Consider the following 26996-nt stretch of genomic DNA (forward strand, 5'->3'; position numbering starts at 1 on the left):
GTCGACACGTGTCGCGTTGTGATTGGCCTCCTGGTTTGAGGGAAACTCTTCTGGGTCCTTGATGGTATAACGTTGACCGGTGCTCAGTAGTTTCGGAATTGGTCAAGTATGGTACAAACAAATTTTATTATATAATAATGTTATATATTCAAGTGAAACTTTAAAGTTAGAGTTTTTGAAGTTTTTTTTTCTGATTTGGTTGTTTAAGATTGAACTGCTTTTGATTATTTAGTGAACGTTATGTTTATAGCTCTTTTTATTTATTATTAGTGACATTTTTAAACTTGCAATCAGCGAGTGCTAAACTTTGTTTTGATTTAAGTGATTACTTTCTAGTGTCAATACATTGTCCTACCTATTTTTAAAACACTATCTTAAAAGACGCCATTTTATTAATTTCGCACAGGGCCCCAAAATCTCAGAGACGGCCCTAATTGCATATATGTAGTACAAATATCATAACTTCAATACGGTTACAAGTTTGAAGTAAGAAATAAATGGAACCAATGCTCTGCCTAATATATTGCAAGACAAATGGTGGAAACACAGTTCCAGTGTGATGATATATATACTCTCATCTGGTCTCAAATCCGACTGGAGTCCCTTCTGAAAGTAGATCGCCTTCCCCAGTCCGAAACCACCAGCCTCCTTATGCGCCAACTCACTAGCTTGCTGCAAATATTTCGAGAATTTTCAGCAGAAACCGATATGCTAATGCCAGATTTAAGCTGAGTAAAAGCAAATGTGTATCAAATACTTACCTAGCATATACTGAGTACCAGAGCCACTGAGTGCTGTGGCCAATTGAGACCCAATCTCCTGGAAGATGAGCTGCAGTTTGTTCTCCTCCCAGTAGGGCGAACATCCCAAAGTGTTTGTACCTTCAAGTAAATCAAAAGTTCACGCCAACGAGCCTAGTAGAATTTCACCTGAAGGGTTGAAAGCGGTGGCGTCCAACATCCCTGAACTTGAAGGGACCTTCAGGGTACTTCTCACATTCCTTCATACGATTGAAACAATCGGCAAGGTAGGCACCTTGTTGAGCAGCCACCTAAATTATTAGAATTTCGAAAACAAAAATAGTTAAAGAAATGGAATTTGAGTTAGAGGATAAAGAGATGTGATGGAAAAAGAAGTGAATATATTGAATTAACCTGGGCAGTTGCCGAAAGATTTTCATCTTCGAATCTGCTTGGGAAAGAGCTGCTTTAAATGTTTCAATATCGATTTCATCTTTCGGGGTTTTTCCAACTATTTTCCAGCAACTCATTAATATTCCTCATATGCTTGCTCTTCAAATGAAGGCTCAGTTGAGGATACCTTACCATGAGGTCCTCCATAACTTCTTGAAATTCCTCTAGACTTAATGTACCAGAGTTGTCCTTATCTGCCCTTCAGAATATCGAAACAATATCATCCTGACAACAAATCGATATGCAATGACAACAAAATATCATACATAGAATCGGCAAATTCTACCATACAACAATGCATGCATCAACACTTTCAACCATACTGCAATGCATGGCATAAGCAGAAAAACATTAAATAGATACCATGACGCGGTGTTGATTTACTTTTGCACAATCACCTAAAGCATACACCCCGTCACATCCTTCCACCCTCAGCCATTCATCCGTGGCCAAAACACGTCGATTGGTCTGTTTTGCGCAAACAAATTACAAAATTTGATCAATTGAAGCGTCAAATCCAAAGTTAACCTCTCGACTATAATTGGAAACCAGCACAAGTTAGTATCAAACCTGACCAATCTGCTTCATAAAATCGATAATCTCAGGGCGTGGCCCGATACCAGTTGCCCAGAGAACCATCCCATAAGGTATATTTGAAACTTTTCCCGTGTCTCTATCTTTAGCGGAGACTCCCTTATCAGTTAATTTTACGACCAGTGAACCTGTTCGCGTCAGGAATTTTCGTCGGGGATGTTTCCTGGCCGACGAGCACACAGCTCCCCTGGAGGTTGGCGCCGGTTGAGGGCTGCTGTCGGGCTTCTGCTTCACCAACAGACGTTGTCGGGCAAGTCTCGTCAGGCTAGTCTCGTCGGGCAAGACTCTTCGGGCAAGACTCTTCGGGCAAGGCTGAAAGAGAAGGACAGCGTTAACTTTGAGAGGTGCCTTTGTGGGGCCTTAGGTGTAGGCCTTGAGGCTCACAATCAAGGTTAACATTTAAGTGCTCAGGCGTGCCACTGCCATCTTTAGCATGGCAGATGTAAAATGGTTGTCGTGCTTTAGTTGTATATATGTATGTATCTAAGAAACCGTGTTAGTTATAACAGGTGCCTTTGTGGGGCCTTAGGTGTAGGCCTTGAGGCTTCCCATAAATAACTAAACCAGTGCTCGAACACATCATATTTGTTCTCGTGATTGTAGAAGTTTTCTAACTATTATACTTCTGATTACCCGAATCCAAGAAGTAGAATGAACCCAAATAGGTGCCTTTGTGGGGCCTTAGGTGTAGGCCTTGAGGCTTCCCATCAGAGTTCATTCTTATACTTAGACTCTTTAGATCGCTGAACGGAATGAATCCAAATGGATGCCTTTGTGGGGCCTTAGGTGTAGGCCTTGAGGCTTTCCATTAGAATCCATTCCATGCTTAAGCGTTCTATGGTAATCATGATATAATAGAAAGAAAACTAGAAGGTAGGTTGATTACTTGCGCCCCAAGTAACTTCAGACTTCTCGTTTATCAAGGACTGTCGTGGATGGGTTAAGTCCACATAAGGTTCTTTTTTATGCCTTGAGGCCAAGGACTTTTAACTGATCAGATTTACATGCCCGAGGGCTTAGGACTTGGATTTGGTTTGAACACTGACGATATATTCAAATCGGATTCAAGTACTGAGAAAGCCTTTTAATAGCCATATTGCTAAAAATAACTTGCATATAACTGGAAGTATACAACATATTGAAAAGACAAAACCAAAGCAAAGAAGGTCGGGCAAGGTTAAACCTTATCGGGTAAGGTTGCTCGTCTTGCAGGATCCTATCTTTGTAGTTTTGTCAAAGGTCTGAAAGCTTAAAGGGGTAGAGAGAGAGAGATTACAAAAGATGAATCGATACTATAGCAAGGTTGAACAAGGTAGCAGAGCTATTACAAAGGGTTGAAGAGAGGGTTATCCCGAGAGGGATGAAGGTTTGTCTTGAAAGGGATGAAGGCTGACTACAGTTTTGTTTTGAAGGCAAATCTGGCTTTGAGCAGAGTTTGTGCTTGCATTTGTTTGTTTGATTGAGTGTCTTTGTTTGTTTGATTGAGTGTCCTTAATCCTGGATTTTCTTTCTTCTTATATAGACAACTCGGCTTGGGCTTCTGTAGCAGCAGCTTTGCCCGAATGCGGTTTGAGGGTGATGACTCATCAGCTATTTTACATGTAATGCCACCATAAAGTGCTTTATGGGCTGTGTAGCTGATCAGTCTACACCACTTGGCCTTTGGGTAGGTAAGCAAGTGGTCTTCATGAGCTGCACCAGGTCAGAAAAGGCATTTCCCTGCCTTCTGGGCTTTGACTAGGCTCTGGCTATTTTTCCCTTTGGGCTTTCTTTCGGGCCAACTCCTTCCTTGAGCCCAAAGTTCAAGTTTTGATCCAAATAGTGCCCCCTTCAATCAATATTTAGCCTGGAATTCCAGGCGTCAATATTGACTGTAAAAGCTCTTTATAAAACCCACGAATCCCTTGCGGTTGAACTCCTCGATCCCCTGTATTCACAGCAAGAAATCCTACTCTAAGTTCTCGCCCTCGTCATCTTCCTTGATATTATTCCCTTCTCGAACTCATTCAAATGACTGCGGAATCTAGCCAAACCCAACCCTCTTACGAATCTGGCGAAGGAATCGCCACTCTGCGTCGTCTACTCAATGGCTGCATCGCCCTCGGGCAGGTCTGCACTCCGAGCTTTTCTTTGAGGTGTATGGGGTATAATCATTTGGTTCCGCCTGGATTTCTCGAGTCCCTTCAATGGTGGAGAGCAACATGCCTAGAGATAACTGGTTTTCCCCAAATCCCTATTCGGCTAGGTCGAGCATCTCTTCCTCCAAATGGTCATCATATCGTCGGGGCTTTCCTCTGATGAATGATCCTGCCTGGGCTCAATGGATTGATGATTTAGAGCCTACTTTTAAGAGGAAATGGATGAATAATGGTATTTATGAGTTAATCATGCTTTCGAAGACCTCTATTATTCCCAAGCCCGAACTGCTTGTCTCTGCCCTCCTTTTCTGGAATTCGGGCACAAATACCTTTGACTTCCGTATGGGCCCCATGTCTCCCACCATTCTTGACATGGCTCAAGTTTTCGGTTTAAGGCCCTCGGGCAGGATAGTGGACGTCACTCAAGACTGGGTTCCGTCCTCTACCACTGGAAGCTCAAGTTCATCTGCTGCCTTCCTCTCTTTGAACTATAACTCTGCAACTTTCAAGAGTTATGGGACCTCCTTCAAAGGATTCATCCGCTTCGTAAAAGAGAATTTTGGGGTAGGCTCACCTCGGGTTGATAAAGATCAGGAGCATATGTATTTCCTCTTATACTGGCTTAACAAGCACATCTTCCCCAACAAATCTAAAGGGGTGAGGGTTGAATGGATCCCCTTGGTAGAAGCTCTTCACAACTTTGATGACGTAGCCACAGGTCCATTCCTTCTTTCCCATCTTTATCATCTTCTTTTCGAAATGACTCAAGGTGAGCCATTTGAGACCAACTTGAATGGACCTATATGGATGATACAAACTTGGCTTCAATGGTACTTTCTAGAATTTCGGGCTGCTAATCTGGAGTTCCCTGAGGGTGTGGCCCCTGCCCGAATCCTGGCTGAAGCTGCCCCTATAGATCATTCCACTTTTGCCTGCTTCTATTTCTTCAGAGTTTGCAGGACTCGGTCAGATTTAGAATGGGGTGCGTCGGTCCTAAGAAGATATCATTGGTTTTCTGACCAAGTCTTTCAAGATGCCCCTGGCGAGGATGCTACCCCCTTTTGCAGGGAGAAATTTATTAGTTGCATTCAATCGAGAGACCTGGCCTGGGGAGTTCGGGGCAATAGATATGACCGAGGCTTGGAAGTGTACCATCCTAACTTCTGCAGCAGGCAGTTAGGATTTAGACAGGCCATTCCTGTCCCCTTCTTCGACTCTGTCCATTGTGGCACTTCATTCCGGTTACCAATTCCATCTGAAGTGACATTCCGAGATGCCCGACGCAGTCTTGACGTAATGAGTCAAGCGGCCCGAAAGTCCATCATTCTCAATTTTGAGTGCACCTCGCTCTTCTCTTCTTGGTGGGAAGACAAATGGACTAAGAAATATGGAGGAGATTTGAAAGAGACTCACGGTCGCCTTTTCAACCAATTTTCACTTAAGTCATACCCTGGCTCGGGCGAACTTGAAAATTGGAAGGAGATGATTCAAGAGAAGAATCGGTCACTTCTGATAGGTACTTCTCTTTTAATTTGACTTTGCTTCCCTTCTAAAGTCCTTCTATCCTTACTTTTGCTGAATTCTGCAGCTCCAGTGGATGTTGAATCGGAAGTCATTGAATCCGAGGATGACTCTGCTGATGCTACAATTCTTCATGGAGCTGCCGCAGAAGCTGGGAGACGAGAAACTGGGGAGGGTGCAGATGTTTCAGAATCCTTCGGGGATTCAGGAGCTGAAGAAACACCTGAAGCTCTTATCAAAGCGCCTAAGCGAAAGAAAGCGGCTGTGACTAAGACTTCAGATCCTGATCCAGTACCTCTACCCAAAACCACCCGACCAATTCTTACTAGAAAAAGTAAGAGAGCAAGAACTACCGCTCCTCCTAAGTCATCAGCCCCATCTGCTCCAGTTCTTGAGGCAGGCAGAAAGAAGCAACAATCCTTAAGTGAGTTTCTGTTTTTCTTCATCAAACTGTTACCTTTCCCCTTTATCTAATTGTCTCCTTTACCGGCAAACAGGATCCCAAGCATCTAAAAGACCAATCCTTGCTTCTAAGGAGGAACCACTAAGAGCCGCAATGCTCAAAAAGGCCGAAGAACTACAAAATACTGCCCTCAGAGAACTTGAGGTATGATTTATATATTTTTCTTTAGGCCTCTTCTTGCTCTCATATAACTCTAAATTTGATTATTTGACTCAGGCCGCAAGAAAGGAAAAGCTCTCTCCGCCCGAAGCCTCTCCACAATCTGCCCGAGAGACAAGCCTACCTCCTTCCCAGGTAAAACCTTCAGAGGTGATTTTTCTTCTCTTCTAATTCTTGGATAACTTTCCAACTTCTGGACCTAATGTCTGAATATTTTTAGGCTGGAGCATCTGCTTCCTTGCCTTGTCATGGCCCTCCTCTGAGGTCTATGACCTCTTCTACTGCTCTGGATGCAACCCCTTCTTCTCAATTCGATCCATCCACAAGAGTTATGCTGCACTTCGTGGATGAGGATAGTAACTTGGTGAGTCACATATTCCATATTAAACTTCTGCACATTGCTTCCCGACTAACTGTTACTCACGTTCTCCACAGCCTTCTCCAGTATATGAGCCACCCCCTTCAATAGTAGTTTCAGATAACGAACCCATAGTCCCTGAGATCCCTGTAGCTTCAGAGGTAGCAATTTCGCGGGTATTTGCTTGCCCGACAGTTGATAAACCTCTTTCTCCTCCTCAAGACCAAACTCAGGTATGGGAGTATTCTCTTCTTTGTTCTTTCTCTTATGCTCTATTTACTGACAATTACTGCTATCTCTGGGTACCTCTAGGGCACTGGTACAGGTTCAGGTGCAGCTCATCACTCTCCTGCTGGTGGTGAGGAATCTTCCCGCCAACCAGGAATTAGTCATCTTCCTGGTGAAACCCCAGGGCTGAGTCAGGTACATTTCATCTCTCCAAATCTTCTTTCGCCTCAAACCATATTCAAATTGTCTTGACCTGGTTTTTTGGCTTTCTGCAGCAAGCTCTAAGAAAAACTTCTCCCCCTCATCTGGTCCGCAAATCAAAGCACTCCCATCCTCACTCATCTTCTGGAGGTACTGCGACTCCCCCTTCTGGAATTGAGCAGATTGGGCAAGCAAAACTTGCCCCCTCAATGGGCATTCCTTCATTAGAGGAAGCTGCAGTGCAGGATCCTCCTTCTTTCGCACCTCCAAGCCCTGCTAAGTTGCCCATACTGTTCGAAGCACTTGGACGGCTTGAGACACGGTTGAAATCCTCAAAACAATCTTCAGCTACCCCCTTTTCTTCAGAGCAAAAGCGAGTCATTCAGGAATGGGCAAGGAAGGATTTCACCGCTTCATTCAGCCTCAATGCTCTTTGTGATTTTGAGAGGATCATAACTGAGTCTTTCAAAACCGGTCGGTTATCAAAGTCTCAACATGATTCTTTTCTATCCTTCTTTGAGAACTTGAGAGCCCTTAGGGAACAATACCAGAGAGCGGACAGACAAGCTAATCGGGCAAAATGCTTCATGGAGAAATAATCAAGCACCTCTGCTCAAGTTGATCGATGGATGGAAGAAAGCTTGCAGACAAAAGAAAGGGTCAGAGTTGTTACTTCTAAAATCCAACAGCTGGAGGAACAATTGGTTGCTCTCAAAGCAGAACAAGCAACTCTTCTAGATACCCTTGAAAATCAAATTGAGGGAGTGGAGAAGTCAAATTCGGAGTTAGAGCGTGCCCGGTCTCAACTTGTAAACATTCATACTGTTTTGGCCGAACCCAGCAGGATATTTACCATTATGCAAACATATCATTCTCGGATAATCACCCTATGTGAAGATGTAAATTTTTTAGAATATGATGATTTGTAACTCTTCTTTTATTGGAATGAACATGTAATTTGCTTCCTGCTCTGCTCTTTGGTACTGCTTGTATTGACTTTGGGCAATTCTTTGCCCCCCTTTAATCCTCTTTCTTCCTTTGCCCTTGCTAACACCAATCTTAGGACCTGATCTTGGTCCCTTGATCCCCTTCATGGCACTTTATTCATGCAAAAGTGTTGTGACAACCTGGGCCCTTCTCTTTCCCTGCAATACCAAATGGTGACACTGCCTCTTGTAAAATGAGGTTGATCATATTGATAGGAGCCTCAGGGAAAGGGTTAGTATCTACCATCATACTGGCTTGGGGCGAATCAAGCAACAGCTTTCCCTTCACTATAAGATCTTGTATCCCGTCCCTAAACTAGACACAATTAACTATGGAATGGTTGAAGGTATAGTGCACCTTACAATACTTTTTCCCCCTGAGTTCTTCCAGCTTGGGCATTTTTTTAGTATTGTCGGGCAAGATCACTCTTGCCCGTACCAGTTCCTCATAAATCTCAGGTGTCTTGGATAGATCGAACGATTAGCTCTGGTACTTGGGTGGTTTTATGGGGACAAAACCACCATCGTTCATTACGACCTTCTGATCCTTGACAGGTTGGACTAGCCCCTTTACCATCAATGGCTTGAAAGGTGTGGTCATTTCAGCGGCACACACGTCTACGTCCTCTTCATCACGGCCATCCTCATGCTCTGGCCTGGCTTCTCCCACTTCCACCCGATGAATTGCAGCCTTATTTTTGTAAAAAGGAGGAACTTTGGAAGTGTGCTTCACTTGTTGCTCTTCTTGCAACAGCCTCTCATACTTCGTGGCATCAATCACCAATTCTTGCAGCTCATTAAACTGTGCATCATAAAATCTTTTCCTCAAAGGTAATTTCAAAGCCCTTTGAGCAATCGATATGAGCTGCGCTTGGTTGACGGGGAATTGGCATCTCATCCTTGTTCTCCTGAACCTCATCATGAAGTCTTCAGTAGATTCATGATCGTATTGTTTGACTTCAACCAGATCATTGATAGTCAATTCTGGCTCTATTCTGTAGAACTGTTCATGGAAAACCATCTCCATTTGCCCCCAGTTGGCGATAGAGTTAGGGGGCAATAGAGAGTACCACTGAGATGCTAACCCTGCCAATGAATTCCCAAACAACCTCAACTTGTAGTTTGGGTTGTCCTCATATGCCACTCAATGATTGGAGAATTTGAAAATGTGGTCTCTGGAGGACACGCTGCTATCTTCACCTGTGAATATTGGGAATGCGGGCATCTTGAAGTTGAGAGGGAATGGATTTAACTCGTCAACATATTCAGGATAAGGCTTTTGATAAGTAATCCTGAATACCGGGCGAGCTCGTGGTTGAGCATTTTGAGCCACTGTCCTTTTCAACTCAGCTAATTCCTCCATCAGCTGCTGAATGGCTAGAATATCATTATGACCGAAGAGAACAGGTTCGATTTTTGGGCTCCGGTCATTGCCCGCACTTGCTTCCCTCCTTGGTTCGGGCTTCCTCCAACTAGTTCCTCCACCTTTATTCACCAACGGGGGTGGCCGATAAGGTGGGGGTTTATCTGCAGTACTGAAGCCTTCCTTTCCGCTAGTTTCGCCCATCGTAGCTGGCATTCCGTACCTCGTTCTCTCTTGCTCGCTTGGCTTCCTATTATTGAATGATAATACTGGGAAGCTGGGAAGCTCCTTCTCCCGAACTGGCTCCATCACCGGTTGACTCCCTTCAGGAGCTACCCTTTTCTTTCCCCTATCTTTTTCTTCTTCTAACAGTGGGAATAAAGGAATGATTGGTTCATTTCTCATAAGTACTTGGCTCATCCCACTCCCCTGAGCCCCTTTTGGAGTAGAGAACTCCAAATCCAGTCTTCTCTGTAGATTTCCCGTTAGTGTACAGAGCCTACTTACTTCTCCCTTGGTTTCCAAGGAGATTCTTTCCATGCTCTTCAACACTTGGATCATCGTAGCTAGTAGTTCTTCATTAGTTCCCTTTCCTTCTGATCTCTCAGATGCAGTTGGGCTCTCTAGGACCACTTGTCCTGATGGGGAGGAAGGGTTTTCTAATTGATCTGCCATTTGTGAAGACTTTCCTTCGGATTGTTTTCGCCAAGTGTTCTGGCTTTTCTTTTTGGACATGCAAGATCAAGAAGTTTGGATCCCACCGGGCGTGCCAAAACTATGTTCGCGTCAGGAATTTCCGTCGGGGATGTTTCCTGGTCGACGAGCACACAGCTCCCCTGGAGGTTGGCGCCGGTTGAGGGCTGCTGTCGGGCTTCTGCTTCACTATCGGGCGTTGTCGGGCAAGTCTCGTCGGGCTAGTCTCGTCGGGCAAGACTCTTCGGGCAAGACTCTTCGGGCAAAGCTGAAAGAGAAGGACAACGTTAACTTTGAGAGGTGCCTTTGTGGGGCCTTAGGTGTAGGCCTTGAGGCTCACAATCAAGGTTAACATTTAAGTGCTCAGGCGTGCCACTGCCATCTTTAGCATGGCAGATGTAAAATGGTTGTCGTGCTTTAGTTGTATATATGTATGTATCTAAGAAACCGTGTTAGTTATAACAGGTGCCTTTGTGGGGCCTTAGGTGTAGGCCTTGAGGCTTCCCATAGATAACTAAACCAGTGCTCGAACACATCATATTTGTTCTCGTAATTGTAGGAGTTTTCTAACTATTATACTTCTGATTACCCAAATCCAAGAAGTAGAATGAACCCAAATAGGTGCCTTTGTGGAGTCTTAGGTGTAGGCCTTGAGGCTTCCCATCAGAGTTCATTCTTATACTTAGACTCTTTAGATCGCTGAACGGAATGAATCCAAATGGATGCCTTTGTGGGGCCTTAGGTGTAGGCCTTAAGGCTTTCCATTAAAATCCATTCCATGCTCAAGCGTTCTATGGTAATCATGATATAATAGAAAGAAAACTAGAAGGTAGGTTGATTACTTGCGCCCCAAGTAACTTCGGACTTCTCGTTTATCAAGGACTGTCGTGGATGGGTTAAGTCCACATAAGGTTCTTTTTTATGCCTTGAGGCCAAGGACTTTTAACTGATCAGATTTACATGCCCGAGGGCTTAGGACTTGGATCTGGTTTGAACACTGACGATATATTCAAATCGGATTCAAATACTGAGAAAGCCTTTTAATAGCCATGTTGCTAAAAATAACTTGCATATAACTGGAAGTATACAACATATTGAAAAGACAAAACCAAAGCAAAGAAGGTCGGGCAAGGTTAAACCTTATCGGGTAAGGTTGCTCGTCTTGCAGGTTCCTATCTTTGTAGTTTTGTCAAAGGTCTGAAAGCTTAGAGGGGTAGAGAGAGAGAGAGATTACAAAAGATGAATCGATACTACAACAAGGTTGAACAAGGTAGCAGAGTTATTACAAAGGGTTGAAGAGAGGGTTATCCCAAGAGGGATGAAGGTTTGTCCCGAAAGGGATGAAGGCTGACTACAGCTTTGTTTTGAAGGCAAATCTGGCTTTGAGCAGAGTTTGTGCTTGCATTTGTTTGTTTGATTGAGTGTCTTTGTTTGTTTGATTGAGTGTCCTTAATCCTGGATTTTCTTTCTTCTTATATAGACAACTCGGCTTGGGCTTCTGTAGCAGCAGCTTTGCCCAAATGCGGTTTGAGGGTGATGACTCATCAGCTATTTTACATGTAATGCCACCATAAAGTGCTTTATGGGCTGTGTAGCTGATCAGTCTACACCACTTGGCCTTTGGGTAGGTAAGCAAGTGGTCTTCATGAGCTGCACCAAGTCAGAAAAGGCCTTTCCCTGCCTTCTGGGCTTTGACTGGGCTCTGGCTATTTTTCCCTTTGGGCTTTCTTTTGGGCCAGCTCCTTCCTTGAGCCCAAAGTTCAAGTTTTGATCCAAACAGAACCTATTTTTACATCAATTCTGTCTCGGAAGAACTTCCCTTCAGCAAATGAAGTAATTCTCTTGTCAAACCTGCAACACCAAATTAACCAAGTGTGTAAAAATTAAATTAGCATCTTTAAACATGTAAAACCCTAATACGGAAACTTGTATGCATGCCTTACATGTTTAAAAAATGATCGCTTGCCTCTATCACAGTAATTTTTACGTATCCTATAACTGAAGGGTATAATTTGGCTAAATCCTCTTTTACAAAGTCATGAAGCTCTGCAACAAACTCCACCCTCTTTTACAAAGTCATGAAGCTCTGCAGCAAACTCCACACCAACTGGACCGCCACCAACACATACAAAACTCAGAAGTTTCTTCTTCTCTTCTTCGCTTACGCTAGGAAGACTTGTCCTTTCGAAACAGTCAATCACAGTCTGTCGGATCCTCACAGCGTCTTCTATTCCCTGCAAATCAAAAGCTCAAACCCAACATTAATAGTTACTATTTCTTCATCCTGTAAAATACTTTTTGGACATGGGAGGAAGAATAAGTTTAAGTTACCTTCAAGAAATGAGCATATTGCTCAACAGCAGGACTGTTGAATGTGTTTGTTTTGGCTCCTATTGCAACGATCAGGTAGTCATAATCTATGCTAAACTCAGCTTCTTTCGAACCCAAATTACTGTGTCGGGTTGATCAACAGAGAACTTTCTTATTCTTTGGATCGATTCAATAACATTCTGCTTCCCTGAATTCAACATTTAAACCTAAATTTATCTATATGTCTAGGCACATTCCTTCACAGTAATCTTGCGAATTGGTTCAACAATGCTGCGTGACCGTGCCACATGTAACACTCGGTAGCAAAGGCATGAACATGAAATAATTTTTGGGTGACACCACTTCAACATCGTAAGAAGAACTCCTCAAATTCTTCAAGAAACTGACTCCAGCCCAACCGGTTCCTAGTACTACCACCTTCTTTTTCTTGCTTGTTTCGGCTTCCGGAGCCAAATCAGCATATACTGTATGGACTGGTTAGGTCTCATGAAATGTTGCTAGGCCTCCCCCACTGCAAATATATGCAATGCAAGTCAGAAGAAATCATGATATGCAGAGTTTCATTAAACATAAAATGCCAAAGATGTTATGTATACTATATATAATCGGCAAAAAAGATACAAATAAAGAAATGCATAAATTCTTGCAAAAGAAAACTAAACAAAAACTATGCAAGCTCGTATAAACATGAGTGTTAAAGAGAGAAATTTCATGTGCATGACGTCTGTTCTTTATTAAAGAATGAATACATATCATTATTCTGAAAAATGTACCAATATTGACAATCGATTGTTTTTTAAAGTAAAGAACAGACTTCATAACTGAACAAGTACCTCATAGTGACAACAACAAGAATTTTGTATAGAGAGGAACGTTGATGGAAAAGCCTCGAGGCAGTCTCAAAGAAAGAATGTCCCCACATTCTGAAACTCAAATTGTTTCTGATTCTTTGTGGGAAAGAAAAGATTAGAAAATTACAATGGCGGATATATTATTTCTGGATTTAGAAGAATTCGAAAACTTGGGGTGTGACAGTTTCTAATGGCCGGGTATGTGAGTGAAGGTCCAAGGTCTAAGGTTAGACGGACACACTATTTTTTGGGGTCCGAGGTTGACTTGTCAAACCAAGAAATTAGGATACGTGTACCTTGGCCAACAATCCAAGACTAGGTTGTAAATTAATTTGTAATGCTTTCACCATCTAATAAAATAGGGTTTTCTTTGATGATGTATAACTTTTGTAGGCCGTGAGTAGCCAGTCCACTGGCAAAACACAGTCGGTTGGGTAACTATTCACATCCTGAGATTTGTCCCTCGTACTAATCAAATTGTACCCTGTGAGTCTGTGACATTGTGTCTTTTCTTAACCTTGATGGTATGAAGGGAATTCTTTTTAAAAAGAAAGACAACTGGTGGCAAGCTATAATTGTCCATCCTTTCCGAGGGGCGCGAAGACTCACAGAGGCATTGTATCCTATAATTCTGTGACACTGTGTTGATATTGTACTTACCAAAAAACAATCTACATATTTGCTGCAATAAGCTCGACATTTCGCACATTCAAAAGAATTGATAGAACAAGATATTACTGCAGTAAGTTCGACATTGTGACAGTAAACAAATTGCATAAGCAAATGCAAACACTCATTATGCCACAGCAGTGAACCTAGCTAAAAGGGATAACAATCTACATGTGCCAGAATGTGCTTTGACCTCTTCAAATACGGCTTGACATGTGCCAGAAAAGTGCTTTGACCTCTCCAAATACGGCTTGAATCTCTCCCGAAAATGAACGCTTGAAGCGTTTGTATAAAACTTATAGTTTGTCGAGGCGTTTATCTCTAATTTACTATATTATTTTCTTATTTGCTTTCCAGTCACTGCTTATGCAACCCCTATCGACCTTCTGGTAAACTCATGGTGATTGAATTATGGGAAAAATTGGTAGGTGTTCAAGGAGAAGAACCAACAGCACCGAGATTCCTATGTGTCGAAAATGCAGGTTCTTTGGAGAGTGGAAGAGGTGTAGCTTTATTGCCCTACAACATATGAACTACCGAATACGTCGATCATCTGGCACTTCTTGAACACACAAAAACCCTACATGGATACACCTCCGAACCTCATCAGGCCAACATATTTCCCCTATTGATCCATCAATCACCTCCGATCCTTTTCCTTCTTTCCACAACTCCCATGCCTAATTAAAATTCAATATATATAGATTTACTCATAAATTTGCAAGAGTTAAACAAAGAATGAGAATAAGTTAGAATAGTGTTTTAGTACTTACCCATCCAGCAAGAGCTGTTGAATATTGAAAGCGATAAAAAGCAGCATTCTTCTTTCCACTTATAATCTCCAATAACAACAATCTGAAGTTGAATACATCTAATTTCTCAGAAAAATAGTCATATCGGAGACATGTATATCCCTATTTGCTACCCAAACAGTAGTCCTCTCAGATACTACGTGCTTGGAGTACCATATGCCTATACAGTAGTTTGAAAGCTGACCTGGTTTGAAGAAACCTAGCTCGAAGACCCCATCTGAAGAAACAATGGTTTGATCACTGGTCAGAGAATTGTTTTCGCTGATGGTGTTGAGAAATACACATAATAAAATAATGGAGAACTAGAACAACGAAATTGGTTTGGTATCCATGGCTGCACAAAAATATTAGAAGAAAATGTAGAATTTAAACTATATTGTATGCATTCAAAGTCAACTATTGAAGGGTAAGGGTAAATTCATATATTTATACGTCTACAACTTAACCTTCACATTGAAATCTTGATATACTTGATATTTATTATTGATCAATAGTTGCCACGAGAAATTTTGAATGTGGGTGGTACGTCACGTGTTTTTATATAAGTGGTTGAAAATTTTATTTTTAAAGTTATTAACTTTTAACACATATATCTCATCATTTATATAGTGACACGTAGTATACCACTATTTGTTCTGGTCACGTTAACCATGTCTTTGTGAACTATGAATATTCTAATGTGAAATTTTTTGTTCTAAACCAGTTAGTTTTTAGAGTAGTGTACTTGTTTTTTTGAAAATCGGGAGACTTCATAAAATTCCCTGTTTTTTCTTTTAGTTTAGTGTACTTTGTCGTTTCATGATATAGTTACGTCTACATCTGTAGCTGAACAATATTAAAAAAAACTTGTGATATTAAGTTTAGTTTGGATGGGAATAAACCATAAACCACACAAACAGTTCCTGTAATGTGTTAAAATGTGAAAAGAATACTAAATATCCATTTTGTATATAGTGTCTAAGAGACTCGGCCTCACATGAGAGGTTTTATCTCTCTCCAATTGAGCCCTTGAAGTGTTTGTATAAAACTTATAGTCGTCGGGGGGTTTTTTTTTTTTCCTAATTTAATCCACTATTTTCTCATCTTCTAGCCGGTCACTACTCTTCCAACCTCTATCGACCTTCTGGCAAACTCATGATGACTGTGTTGTGGGAAAAACTTGTAAGTGTTTGAGAAGAGGGAACAAAACTAGAATTTCTGTGTGTTGAAAAGGCAAGTTCTTTGGAAGGTGGAAGAGATGTAGCTTCATTGCTCTACAACATATGAATCACTGAAGACATTGTTGGTCAATCAACCGGAGCTTCTTGAACACACAAAAACCCTACATGGATGCACCTCAAAGCTTCATCCGGCTGGCATGTTTCACTGACTGATTCATCAATCACCTCCATTCCTTGTGCTTCTTTCCACAACTCCCATGCCTAATTAAAATGTTGAATTTATCATCATTTGCAATTGCAAGGCTTAAAAATAGAATGATCATAAGTTGGAATGTTTGTTTAGTACTTACCCATCCAGCAAGAGTTGGTGAATGTTCAAAGCTATAAAAAGCAACATTCTTCTTTCCACTTATAATCTCTAGCAACAACACTCTGAAACTAAATACATCCAGTTTCTCAGAGAAATTACCATATCTTGCATACTCGGGTGACATGTAGCCGCTGCATCAATTAATGGTACAATAAGCAAAAGTACTAAAGTAGTGATTGCGTAAGGTTTACATGATTGAAAGCATGTGCCATATAAACTTACTATGTGCCAACAACCCTATTGGTATTTGCTTCGGTCTGATTTATCTATATAATCTTCGTCATTCCAAAGTCTGATATTTTAGGGTCCATCGAGCCATCCAACAAAACATTACTTGCTTTTAGGTCCCTGTGAATGATATTCGGTTTAGAGTACTTGTGAATCTAAAGTACTCCTTGAGCGATACCTTCTATAATTCGAAAACGCTTTCCCCAGTCTAATTCTGATTTTTCAAATGGATTTGATTGGACAAACCATGAAGGAAAATAAGCTAGAGTTTTTTTTATGGACAAACCTAATCAAAGTTGACATCCCTGAAATCAACAATATCAAAGATACAAATTTTAGAAATGATGAGGATGTACCAAACAAAAGTTTGTCCAAACTCCGATTGGGCATGTTCCTTCTCTTCGACACAGCCACCCAAGAGCCTAACAATAGGGCTAGGTTTGGTTCAAATCGGTTCAGTTTTTTGTAAAAACCGAAACTGAATCGAAATTTCGGTTAAGTTTATTTTTTTTTGGGTTCGGTTTCGGTTTTTATTTTTTTATTTTTTTATTTGTAAATTAAAATTTAAAATTTTAACATCTCCAACACAATCATAACATAAGTTAAACTTGACAAATGCATAAAGATGTAGCTACTCTCCTTAACATCACCAATTTTACCTCTAGAAACTTCAAAGTGTGTAGCAACTTAAACATTTGACTAATAGATGTGCTTTGTTGATGCAAAAAATCAGTGAGGACTTTGGTACAACAGAAAGTGTTAAGTTTGTGACCTTCACTAGATTGCTCCGGTCACGATTAGTATGTAAATGGATAGGGATAGGGAAGCAAACACAAGATGTACGTGGTTCACCCAGATTGGCTACGTCCACGGAGTAGAGGAGTTCTCATTAATTGTGAAGGGTTTACACAAGTACATAGGTTCAAGCTCTCCTTTAGTGAGTACTAGTGAATGATTTAGTACAAATAACATTTGGAAATATTGTGAGAGAATGATTTCTATTTATAGAAGAGAGTTTATAGTTTCATTCTGACATTGACACGTGTCGTGTTGTGATTGGCTTCTGATGTTGACACATGTCGCGCTATGATTAGCTTCTGATGTCAACACGTGTCGCATTGTGATTGGCCTCCTAGTTGGAGGGAAACTCTTCTGGGTCCTTGACGGTATAATGTTGACCGATGTTAAGTAGTTTCAGGATTGGTCAAGTATGGTACAAACGGTGCTCCCCTAAGTTCTTGAGTGAGGGAAGCTCCTTAACGGTATAACGTTGACCGATACTCAGTAGTTTCAGCTATTGAGTAATCACGAAACTTCTAAGTACCGAAGTGTGGTATCATTTTCACTTGCCTTATCTGTCTTATATGTAGATGTGGCATCTTCTCTGGAAGTACTTTTCCTCCATCCAGGGGTGGTATCTTTAACCAATGAAGATGCACAAAGTAATGTATCAATTTCACTTGAAGCTTACTTGTAGTTTCGGGCTTGGTCAAGTGCGATACAAACCCTATAGTAGGAGTCCCCCAAGTCGCCGAGCTAGGAGATTTGCCGAAGGAGGTAACAGACAAGGTAAGAAATCAGACTTCCAAGCAAGCAACCTGGATCGGAGGTTCGACTTCGGCTTCCGGTTGATTGTTCTCCTTCTCCTTGTGTCATAAACAGCAACAAGGATAAGGAGAAGCAAATGGAGAAGAGATGATATGAGATACTTTTGCTTTTAAAGAAGTAACTTTCCACAGGCTTATTCTTGAACTGGGCTGGAGGGTTTTCTGGTTTCCTCCAGAGTATAAGGCCGACTCAAGAATTTGAGGGTCAAAACAAGTTCATCAAATATAGAGTACGTTCGACCTTAATGATATGAGATACTTTTGCTGTTGACAAAGTAATGGATGTATCGGCACGTGTTCTGTTACGCTTGTCTCCACATGATTCCTTGTATCATTCTCACTTGCCCTATCTGTTTCTCAGACAGATGTGGTATCTTCTCTAAAAGCATAAGATGTTGAAGATGAGTACTCGAGAGCAATGCCAGGTAAGTAATCAGGCAAGGGGTTCTAGGCAGTCAGTTCCTGACTGGAAGCTTGATTCCAAGTGCTGACTAATTGCTCTATTTCTCATTGTCTTGCAAGTAAGAACAAGGCCAAAGGAAAAGACAGGGAAAAAGCATGATATGGGATACTCTTGCTTTTAACCCTGATGATATAAGATACTTTTGCTCTGGTGCGGCTTATTTGCAGAGGTATTATTGGGAGGAAAATAAGCTGAGTATTTCGAGAGACTCTGCTGAGAGTGCCCTTTCGGATGTGAAGAAAAGTTGAGCATTTTTTTTTTATTTGTAGGTCTGCTTGGCTGTGGAGGATAAAGGTCAACATATATAGAAGTCTCCCTAACAACAAGTAGTAGTGCTATTCCTTTACCCTTATTGGTCATAGCAATGTAGTGGGAGCTGCAAGTTCACGTGTTTTAACTTTGTCAGAGAACTTTGAAAAAGTGGTTTGTGGTATCTGGAAAGCTGATGTTGCGTGTGAATATTACAGACAAGCTTTATCCAAGGAAATCTAGCTCTCGAAGTTCAGAGAGTGGTGCCTCTTTGGTTTTTGAACAAGCAATCCTGTCAGGGATCTGGCTTTCAAGATTCAGAGAATGGTGCCTCTTCGATTTTTGAGAAAGCAATCCTGTTGGGAGTCTGACTCTTAAGATTCAGAGAGCAGTGTCTCTTCGATTTTTGAGAAAGTAATCCTGTTGGGAGTCTAGCTCTCGAGATTCGGAGAGCAGTGTCTCTTCGATTTTTGAGAAAGTAATCATGTTGGGAGTCTAACTCTCGAGATTCGGAGGGAGGTGCCTCTTCGATTTTTGAGTACGTAATCCTGTTGGGAGTCTGGCTCTCGAGATTCGGAGAGCGGTGCCTCTTTGATTTTTGAGAAAGCAATCCTGTTGGGAGTCTAACTTTTGAGATTCGAAGAACAGTGTCTCTTCGATTTTTGAGAAAGTAATCATGTTGGGAGTCTGGCTCTCGAGATTCGGAGGGTGATGCCTTTTCAATTTTTTAGAAAGCAATCTTGTTGGGAGTGTTTTCTAGAATGTGAGTAAAGGTTGGGCATTTTTTCCAGTCTACCTTGCCACGGAGCAGGAGGTTGACACACATTGGGACTTTCTAGTTATCAAGCAGTGGTGTTGTTCCTTTACCCTTGTGGGTAATAGTAGGGTAGCTGGACCTTCAAAATTTATGTGTCTAAACTTTGTTAGAGATCTTTGGCAAAGTTATCTGTGGTACCCGAGGAGCTGATGTTGCGTGTGGAAAGTGATGCCTCTTCGGAATCCGGAGAGTGGTGCCTCTTCAATTTTTGAACCAACGGCCCTGTTGCTTTTTCTTTTATAAGGGCACCAATTGTGTGCAAGAAGTACATTTAAAGAGTTATTGCTTGTAGGAATTTTCCCTTTACTTCAGAGATTTATTGCACCTCATTTCTTCTTCATCATTTCTGAGAATGTCTGGCCCATCTGATCGTCATTTTGACTTGAACTTTGGTGTAGAGGCAGCCATGCCTTCTCAAGACAACATATGGCGCCCATCATTCTTATCCTCTACTGGTCCTCTTACCGTTGGGGGCTCTGTGATGAAGAATGATATGACCGCTGCGGTGGTGGCCAGGAACCTTCTCACTCCCAAAGATAACAGACTACTTTCCAAACGGACTGATGAGTTGGTTGTTAAGGATTCTCTGGCTTTCAGTGTTCAGTGTGTAGGTTCTGTGTCTAATATGGCCCAACGCCTTTTTGCTTGAACCCGCCAAGTTGAATCATTCAGCTGATGTGATAAGTCTAAAACAGGAGATTAGAGGGCTCAAGCATGAAAATAAACAGTTGCACAGGCTCGCACATGACTATCCTACAAACATGAAGAGGAAGCTTGACCAGCTGCAGGAGTCTGATGGTCAGATTTTACTTGAAGAGGTTTGTGGGTTTGTTCTAAAGGCATTTATTGCCTTCGTCTTAGGGGACTGTACTGCATAATGAAGCTCCAAATGATCAACATTCGGTGCCTCCTCTTTCTAGGGTTCTGCTTAGTACTGAGGCTTCGAATAATCACCCTCTGGTGCCTCCTCTTTCTGGGGCTCTGCCGACTGCTGGAACTTTTCTTGAGCAACCTTTGTAAAGGCTCCCTCTTGTTTGTTTATTTTGATTCATGTATATGTACATATTTGTAACTTATCGGAGATATCAATAAACAAGCTTTGCTTCATTTCAACGTATTGTGTTAAATACACTAAGTTCTTTGAATTTTTCCTTTTGTTGAATCTTGTATGTTGAAGCTTTGTGAGTGAAGCATGTAGGTTGAGGTAGTGCTCCCTTAATTTCCCAAGTGAGGAAAACTTCTCGGTTGGAGACTTGAAAAAATCCAAGTCACTGAGTGGTCGTGAGACTTCCGAGTATCAAGATGTAGTAGCATATGGTAGGAGTCCCCCAAGTCTCTGGTCGAGGGAGTTGACGAAAAAGGTGTCTTGCTAGTAGCCAAGTTTCCAAAGTAACAAAACTTCACCATTTTCCTTTCTAAGTGGTACCCCAAAACTCCACCTTCATAGATATTTGTTATGAAAGTTGTTAGGCCCAAAGAAGAGGAGGCCTAGGCAATTTTTTTTTTTGAATTTTCAAATTTTCGAATTTTTGAATTTTTGAATTTTCAAATTTCCGAATTGTTGAATTTTCGAATTTCCGAAAATATATATATAAAGCTTTATAGGTGAAGCTTTGTAGGTGAATTTTTTAGGTTGAAGCTTTGTTGGGTACCATGAATTGATTTTGCTTCACACTATCTTGATCATGATAGTGTGAAGCTTTTGTAGGTGAAGCTTTTGTGTTGAAGCTTTGTAGGTGAAGCTTTTCTAGGTGAAGCTTTTGTGGGTGAATCTTTGTTGGTGAAGATTTTGTGGTGGGGGAAGCTTTTGTGGGTGAAGCTTTTATGGGTGAAGCTTTTGTTAGTGAAGCTTTTGTAGGTGAAGCTTTTGTGGTGGATGAAGCTTTTGTGGGTGAAGCTTTTGTGATGGGTGAAGCTTTTGTTGGTGAAGATTTTATGGATGAAGCTTTTGTAGGTGAAGTTATTGTGGGTGAAGCTTTTGTAGGTGAAACTTTTGTGGTGGGTGAAGATTTTATGGGTGAAGCTTTTGTGGGTGAAGCTTTTGTGGGTGAAGCTTTGGAGTTGAAGCTTTGGAGTTGAAGCTTTGTAGGTGAAGCTTTGGAGTTGAAGCTTTGGAGTTGAAGCTTTTGTTGGGTACCATGAATTGATTTTGCTTCACACTATTTTGATCAAGAGAGTGTGAAGCTTTTGAGAATTTGTAGTTGTCCTCCATTGATGAAGCTTTTGTTGGTGAAGCTTTGTTAGGTACCACGAATTGATTTTGCTTCACACTATCTTAATCAAGATAGTGTGAAGCTTTTGAGAATTTGTAGTTATCCTCCATTGATGAAGCTTTGTTGAATTTCCCTTTTTGTTTTTTTTATTTGGGAAACTAGAAATTTGAAAATGTGGGAGAGACAACATATACAAATTTTTCTTCCACACTGTTGAGCAAGAGATTGTGATGCGAGCCACACCTTGTAGTAGTCAAAGGTTTGGATGAACTATATAAATTGAATTTGCTTCGAACAGTCTTGAATTTGCCTCGAAAGTTTGAGAATTGTAGTTGCCCTCCATTTGTTGGCACCATAAATTGGTTTTGCTTCACACTGTCTTAATCAAGAGTGTGTGAAGCTTTTGAGAATTATGGTTACCTTCCATTGATGAAGCTCTTATTGGCACCATAAATTGGTTTTGCTTCACACTGTCTTGATCAAAAGTGTTTTAAGCTTTTGAGAATTGTGGTTGAACTCCTTTGATGAAGCCTTCGTTGGCACCATAAATTGGTTTTGCTTCACACTGTCCTAATCAAAAGTGTGTGAAGCTTTTGAGAATTGTGGTTGCCCTCCATTGATGAAGCTCTTGTTGGCACCATAAATTGGTTTTGCTTCACACTGTCTTAATCAAAAGTGTGTGAAGCTTTTGAGAATTGTGGTTGCCTATAAATTGGTTTTCTTCACACTGTCTTGATCAAGAGTGTATGAAGCCTTTGAGAATTGTGGTTGAACTCCTTTGATGAAGCTCTTGTTGACACTATAAATTGGATTTACTTCACACTATCTTGATCAAGAGTGTGAAACTTTCTATGAGTTGTAATGTTTGCATTGTTACAGAAGGGAAATGTCTGAAGCAGATGCAAGAGGGCTGAATAGCTTGATCTTCATATGCCACGCACTGAAGTTGTTGTTGGCTTGCAATAAGACTTTGTTGGTGACTATAACTCTTGTTGGGCATAAGTGCTCCCCTAGTTGAGTTGTCAAGCTTGAGGGTTTTTGATTATTTGTGAATGCTAGGAGTTCACATGTACAAGTTGTACCACTCGTCTTTTGGCAGGTGGAATGAATGGTGAGTTGTTTTCATCACTTGGTTGGTGGTACGAATGTGAGTTCCTTTACCAGCTTTCAGCATATTTCATAACCTGGTTGGTTGCACGAGGTTGAGTTCATTCTTCCCCTGGTGGGTGGCATGAATGGCAAGTTGCCAAATGATATTAGAGTACGGGTTGTACATTTCATCACTTGGTTGGTGGCACGAAGATGAGTTCCTTCTTCAACTAGTTGGTGGCATGAGTGGCAAGTTGCTAAATGATATTAAAGTACGGGTTGTACATTTCATCACCTGGTTGGTGGCATGAAGATGTGTTCCTTCTTCACATTTCATCACCTGGTTGGTGAGAATAAGGGCAAGGTGTCGAGGCACATTGTAGCAAGTGTCGAAGACACAAAGTATGTTGAACCCTTTCGAAGCACAGTTGGCTTATGTATGGATGTGTTGGAATGTATGATGTTTATGTATGAATGTGTTGGAATGTATGATGTTTATGTATGAATGTGTTGGAATGTATGATGTTTATGTTGGTTGATATGAGTGATGCTTATGAATGTTTTGCTATGCATGAAGGGATCCATGTTTTTAATATGTGAACCATGTTGGTTGTAACACTTAATATCACATACTTTGTGTCAAAGTATGCATGTTGAAGCTCTGAGTTGGAGTATAAGGGTAGGTCAGCGTAGACCAAGTGTTCTAGTGCTAGGAATGCAAAAGACTCAGAAGAAGTTGTCTGAATTCCATTTTCTTTAAATATTTACCGAATGGCTTGTGTGACAAAAGATCTCAAGCGGTTAAGAGTCAAAACATTTGTAATGTGTATGCCTTCTTATAATAGCATTTCCTTCAGTACCTAGTCCTCCACTTTGAAAGAGTGAGGCTTGACCCCATAGTCATAATAGCCGACGGTACGTTCACCCCTGATTGTCTTGATACGAACTTTTATCCCTCTTGTTGTAATGGGCTTATTGAGAGTAAAAATCTTGCCTCTTACCAAGAGACAGATACGTTTAGTGACTTAGCGAGTAGCTAAATGAGGCAAGAGATGATGCAATAGGTGTCTGAATGGCCAATATCTCCTCACTTGGTAGAACTTGACTTCCACTTCCCATTTGTTGATAGGGGTTAACCATAGAAGGGTTCCCCTGGTATGTTCTTGCTTCTGCGGAAGCGTGGTTGTAAGCCTGTGCCATCACCTCACAGTAAGTTTTCCAAGTGTTGGCATTGATCATATACTTGAAGAAACAATCACATAGGCCTGCTGTGAAGGCCTTGCGAGCAGTCTTGTCATCTGCCTCAGCGCAGCGAGAATACTCATGGCTGAAGCGACCGGCATACTCTCGTAGTGACTCGTCTGGCTTTTGGCGAATAGTGTAAAAGTCATCTGCAGAATGCAAGTGATTGGTCTGGAAGATGTGTTGAGAGACAAACAATTTCCTCAAATCCTCAAATGAGTCTACTATCTCAGGTGGAAGATGGCAATACCAGTTTAGAGCTCCGCCAGAGAGGGTGGAGGGAAAGAGAAGGCATCACTCTTCGTCGGTGTGCATCTGATATGCCATGGTGGACTCAAAGAGGTTAAGGTGTTCAATTGGGTCCTCCCTTCCAGTATAGAGTTGTAAACCAAGTTTTTGTTTTGTTTTCGCTTGAAGGGGGTGTTGATGATCCTTCTTGTGATAGGGCCAGGCCTGGGTTGGTTCCAGTCAGGTATCACAGCCTGGCGTTCAGCCTTCAACTTGTTTACTTCCTCAATGAGCTGTAGGACAAGGGGGTCCTGAGTGGAGTCATGTACCACTCGAATTTTCTTTCATAAGTCTCTATCGCCTCTTGGAAGTAGGAAAGTTTAAGCATGGGCGTGTGGTTTTTTCTTAGACTTGCTTTACTGACTTCTAGGGCGAGTCTGTCGGAATACCTTAGAGTCCCCTGTACATTCATGTTCCTCTGGGACCTATCGTTCCTTCCCTAGATTGGCAGCTGGCCTGGGTCGTGGGAGGGGACCGAGTATTTCAGAAACCCTTGGGTCATTGATCTTCGAGTATATGTGGAGGGGATTCTCTCGACGTTGCTTTAGGAAGTCTTGGCAGTCACGATAAACGGCTTTCAATCCTTCCAACCCTTCTGCAAGGAGGTGTCTTCCTCCACTTTTTCTACTTCGGGTCGAAGCATCTGGGTTGAGAGAAGTCTCATGTTGATCAATGTTTTGATGATTAGCTCACTCCTCACAGGGATACCCATGTCGAAGGGAGGTGACCCTTTGTGTTGGGGAGCACCCAGATGATGGTTGATGTCTACATGGGCAACGAGCTCGCGTGTTTGAGTACGCTTAGTTTCATGGAGCGTCTCAAAGAGCTTCTCATACTACTCCTGGATGACCTCATTCTTCATTGCTATCTTGTTGTTCCAAGCTTCTAGCTCATCGACTTTAGCTTGAAGAGCAACCCTTTTTCCTTCCTTTTTTCGTTGCTTCGCACTAGGTGCAAGAGGGGTGTCATTCTGTGTGCTGTGGCTTCCTTCGCTCCCCATGTTAGAGAGGGATGCCTGGTCAAAAGAGAGTGTACGAATGGTGGAAACCAGCTTGGCAAAGCTGAAGAGAGTGGGAATAAGTGTCGTTCCCACAGACGGCGCCAAATGTTGATGCACAAAATCAGTGAGGACTTTGGTACAACAGAAAGTGTTAAGTTTATGACCTTCGCTAGATTGCTCCGGTCACTAGTATGGATAAGTATGTAAATGGATAGGGACAGGGAAGCAAACACAAGATGTACGTGGTTCACCTAGATTGGCTACGTCCACGGAGTAGAGGAGTTCTCATTAATTGTGAAGGGTTTACACAAATACATAGGTTCAAGCTCTCCTTTAGTGAGTACTAGTGAATGATTTAGTACAAATGACATTCGGAAATATTGTGAGAGAATGATCTCTATTTATAAAAGAGAGTTTCTAGTTTCATTCTGACATCGACACGTGTCGTGTTGTGATTGGCTTCTGATGTTGATACATGTTGCGCTATGATTAGCTTCTGATGTCAACACGTGTCACGCTGTGATTTGCCTCCTGGTTAGAGGAAAACTCTTCTGGGTCCTTGACGGTATAACGTTGATCAGTGCTTAGCAATTTCAGGATTGGTCAAGTATGGTACAAACATGCTTCAACCATTAAAACAACGAATATTGTGGTGAACTGAGGAATCTAGTTGGTGTCTTAGGTTTTATGGAGTTCACACTTGCGCTGTGAGGATCCAAATTGTTGTAAAATCTTATGTGTTCCACTGGATATTCCTTTGGAAGTAAAATAAGATCACACAGAACAGTGAATAAATTTAAGGGAAAGTTTAAAGCAACTGGTGCATGAGAATATAATTGCTTGAATATTGGCAAAATCACTTGAATAAACTAGGGTGAAAGAAAAGAAGGGGGAAAAATAATAGGTTAGGGTTAAGAGTTCTAAAGGTTTTTTTTTTAATATTTTGGGCTTAAAGTTTGGCAACACATTGGGCTTACAAATTGGGCTTACAAATTGGGTTTAGAAAATAATACCCAAAACATATAATTAAATAAAAAATAATAATTTAATTAATTCGGTTCGGTTTCTAGACCACTGAAACCGAAACCGAACCGAAAGAATTCGGTTCGGTTTGGTTTTTTCAATTCGGTTTAGTTTTTTCGGTTTCGGTTCAGTTTGGTTTTCGGTTTTCGGTTTTGGAACCCACCCCTACCTAACAAGATTGGTATGCTGAAGCTTGGCTATGAGCTCCAACTCATTCAAAAACTCCTGATGTCCTTGCCCTGACTTGACAACCTTTTATCGCTAGGCCTTGATTTTCAAGCAAAGTGCCCTGTAGAGGAAGGGAAATGCCACAACGAGAACCACCACCGTACCCATATTACTTAATTGGGGAAAAGGTTAGAAAGAACAAACAAGTTTGGACCTGAAAAAGTATGCTTAGGCAGTTCCTTCGTTGAGCACAACAAAATGAAGAGGAATTTGTATCATTTCAAATCCCTATTCTTATTGAACACTGAAATCTTCCCATAGTTTACAACTCTTCTTTATATAGAAATTCGACCTATTGCTCTGCATCCCCCTATATGTTTACTATCAAGAGAAGAATCAAAAGGATTGAACTAGCTACCTGCTCATTATTCGGAGATGAATCAATTTCACGGTACCTCAACATTCTTCGTTTATCACCAATTACGAGGCACCATAGCACTTGACTTTGGGCAAGCCCAT

General features: G+C 41.5%; 2 pseudogenes; both read right to left on the reverse strand.

Moving 5' to 3' along the window:
* Positions 1–494: 494 nt before the first annotated feature.
* Positions 495–13779, reverse strand: LOC103406385 (external alternative NAD(P)H-ubiquinone oxidoreductase B2, mitochondrial-like; annotated as a pseudogene).
* A 2034-nt stretch (positions 13780–15813) lies between these two features.
* Positions 15814–26940, reverse strand: LOC139187654 (cysteine-rich receptor-like protein kinase 10; annotated as a pseudogene).
* Positions 26941–26996: the final 56 nt, after the last annotated feature.

This window comes from Malus domestica, chromosome 14 (genome assembly GCF_042453785.1).
Source record: "Malus domestica chromosome 14, GDT2T_hap1".
Taxonomy (NCBI): domain Eukaryota; kingdom Viridiplantae; phylum Streptophyta; class Magnoliopsida; order Rosales; family Rosaceae; genus Malus; species Malus domestica.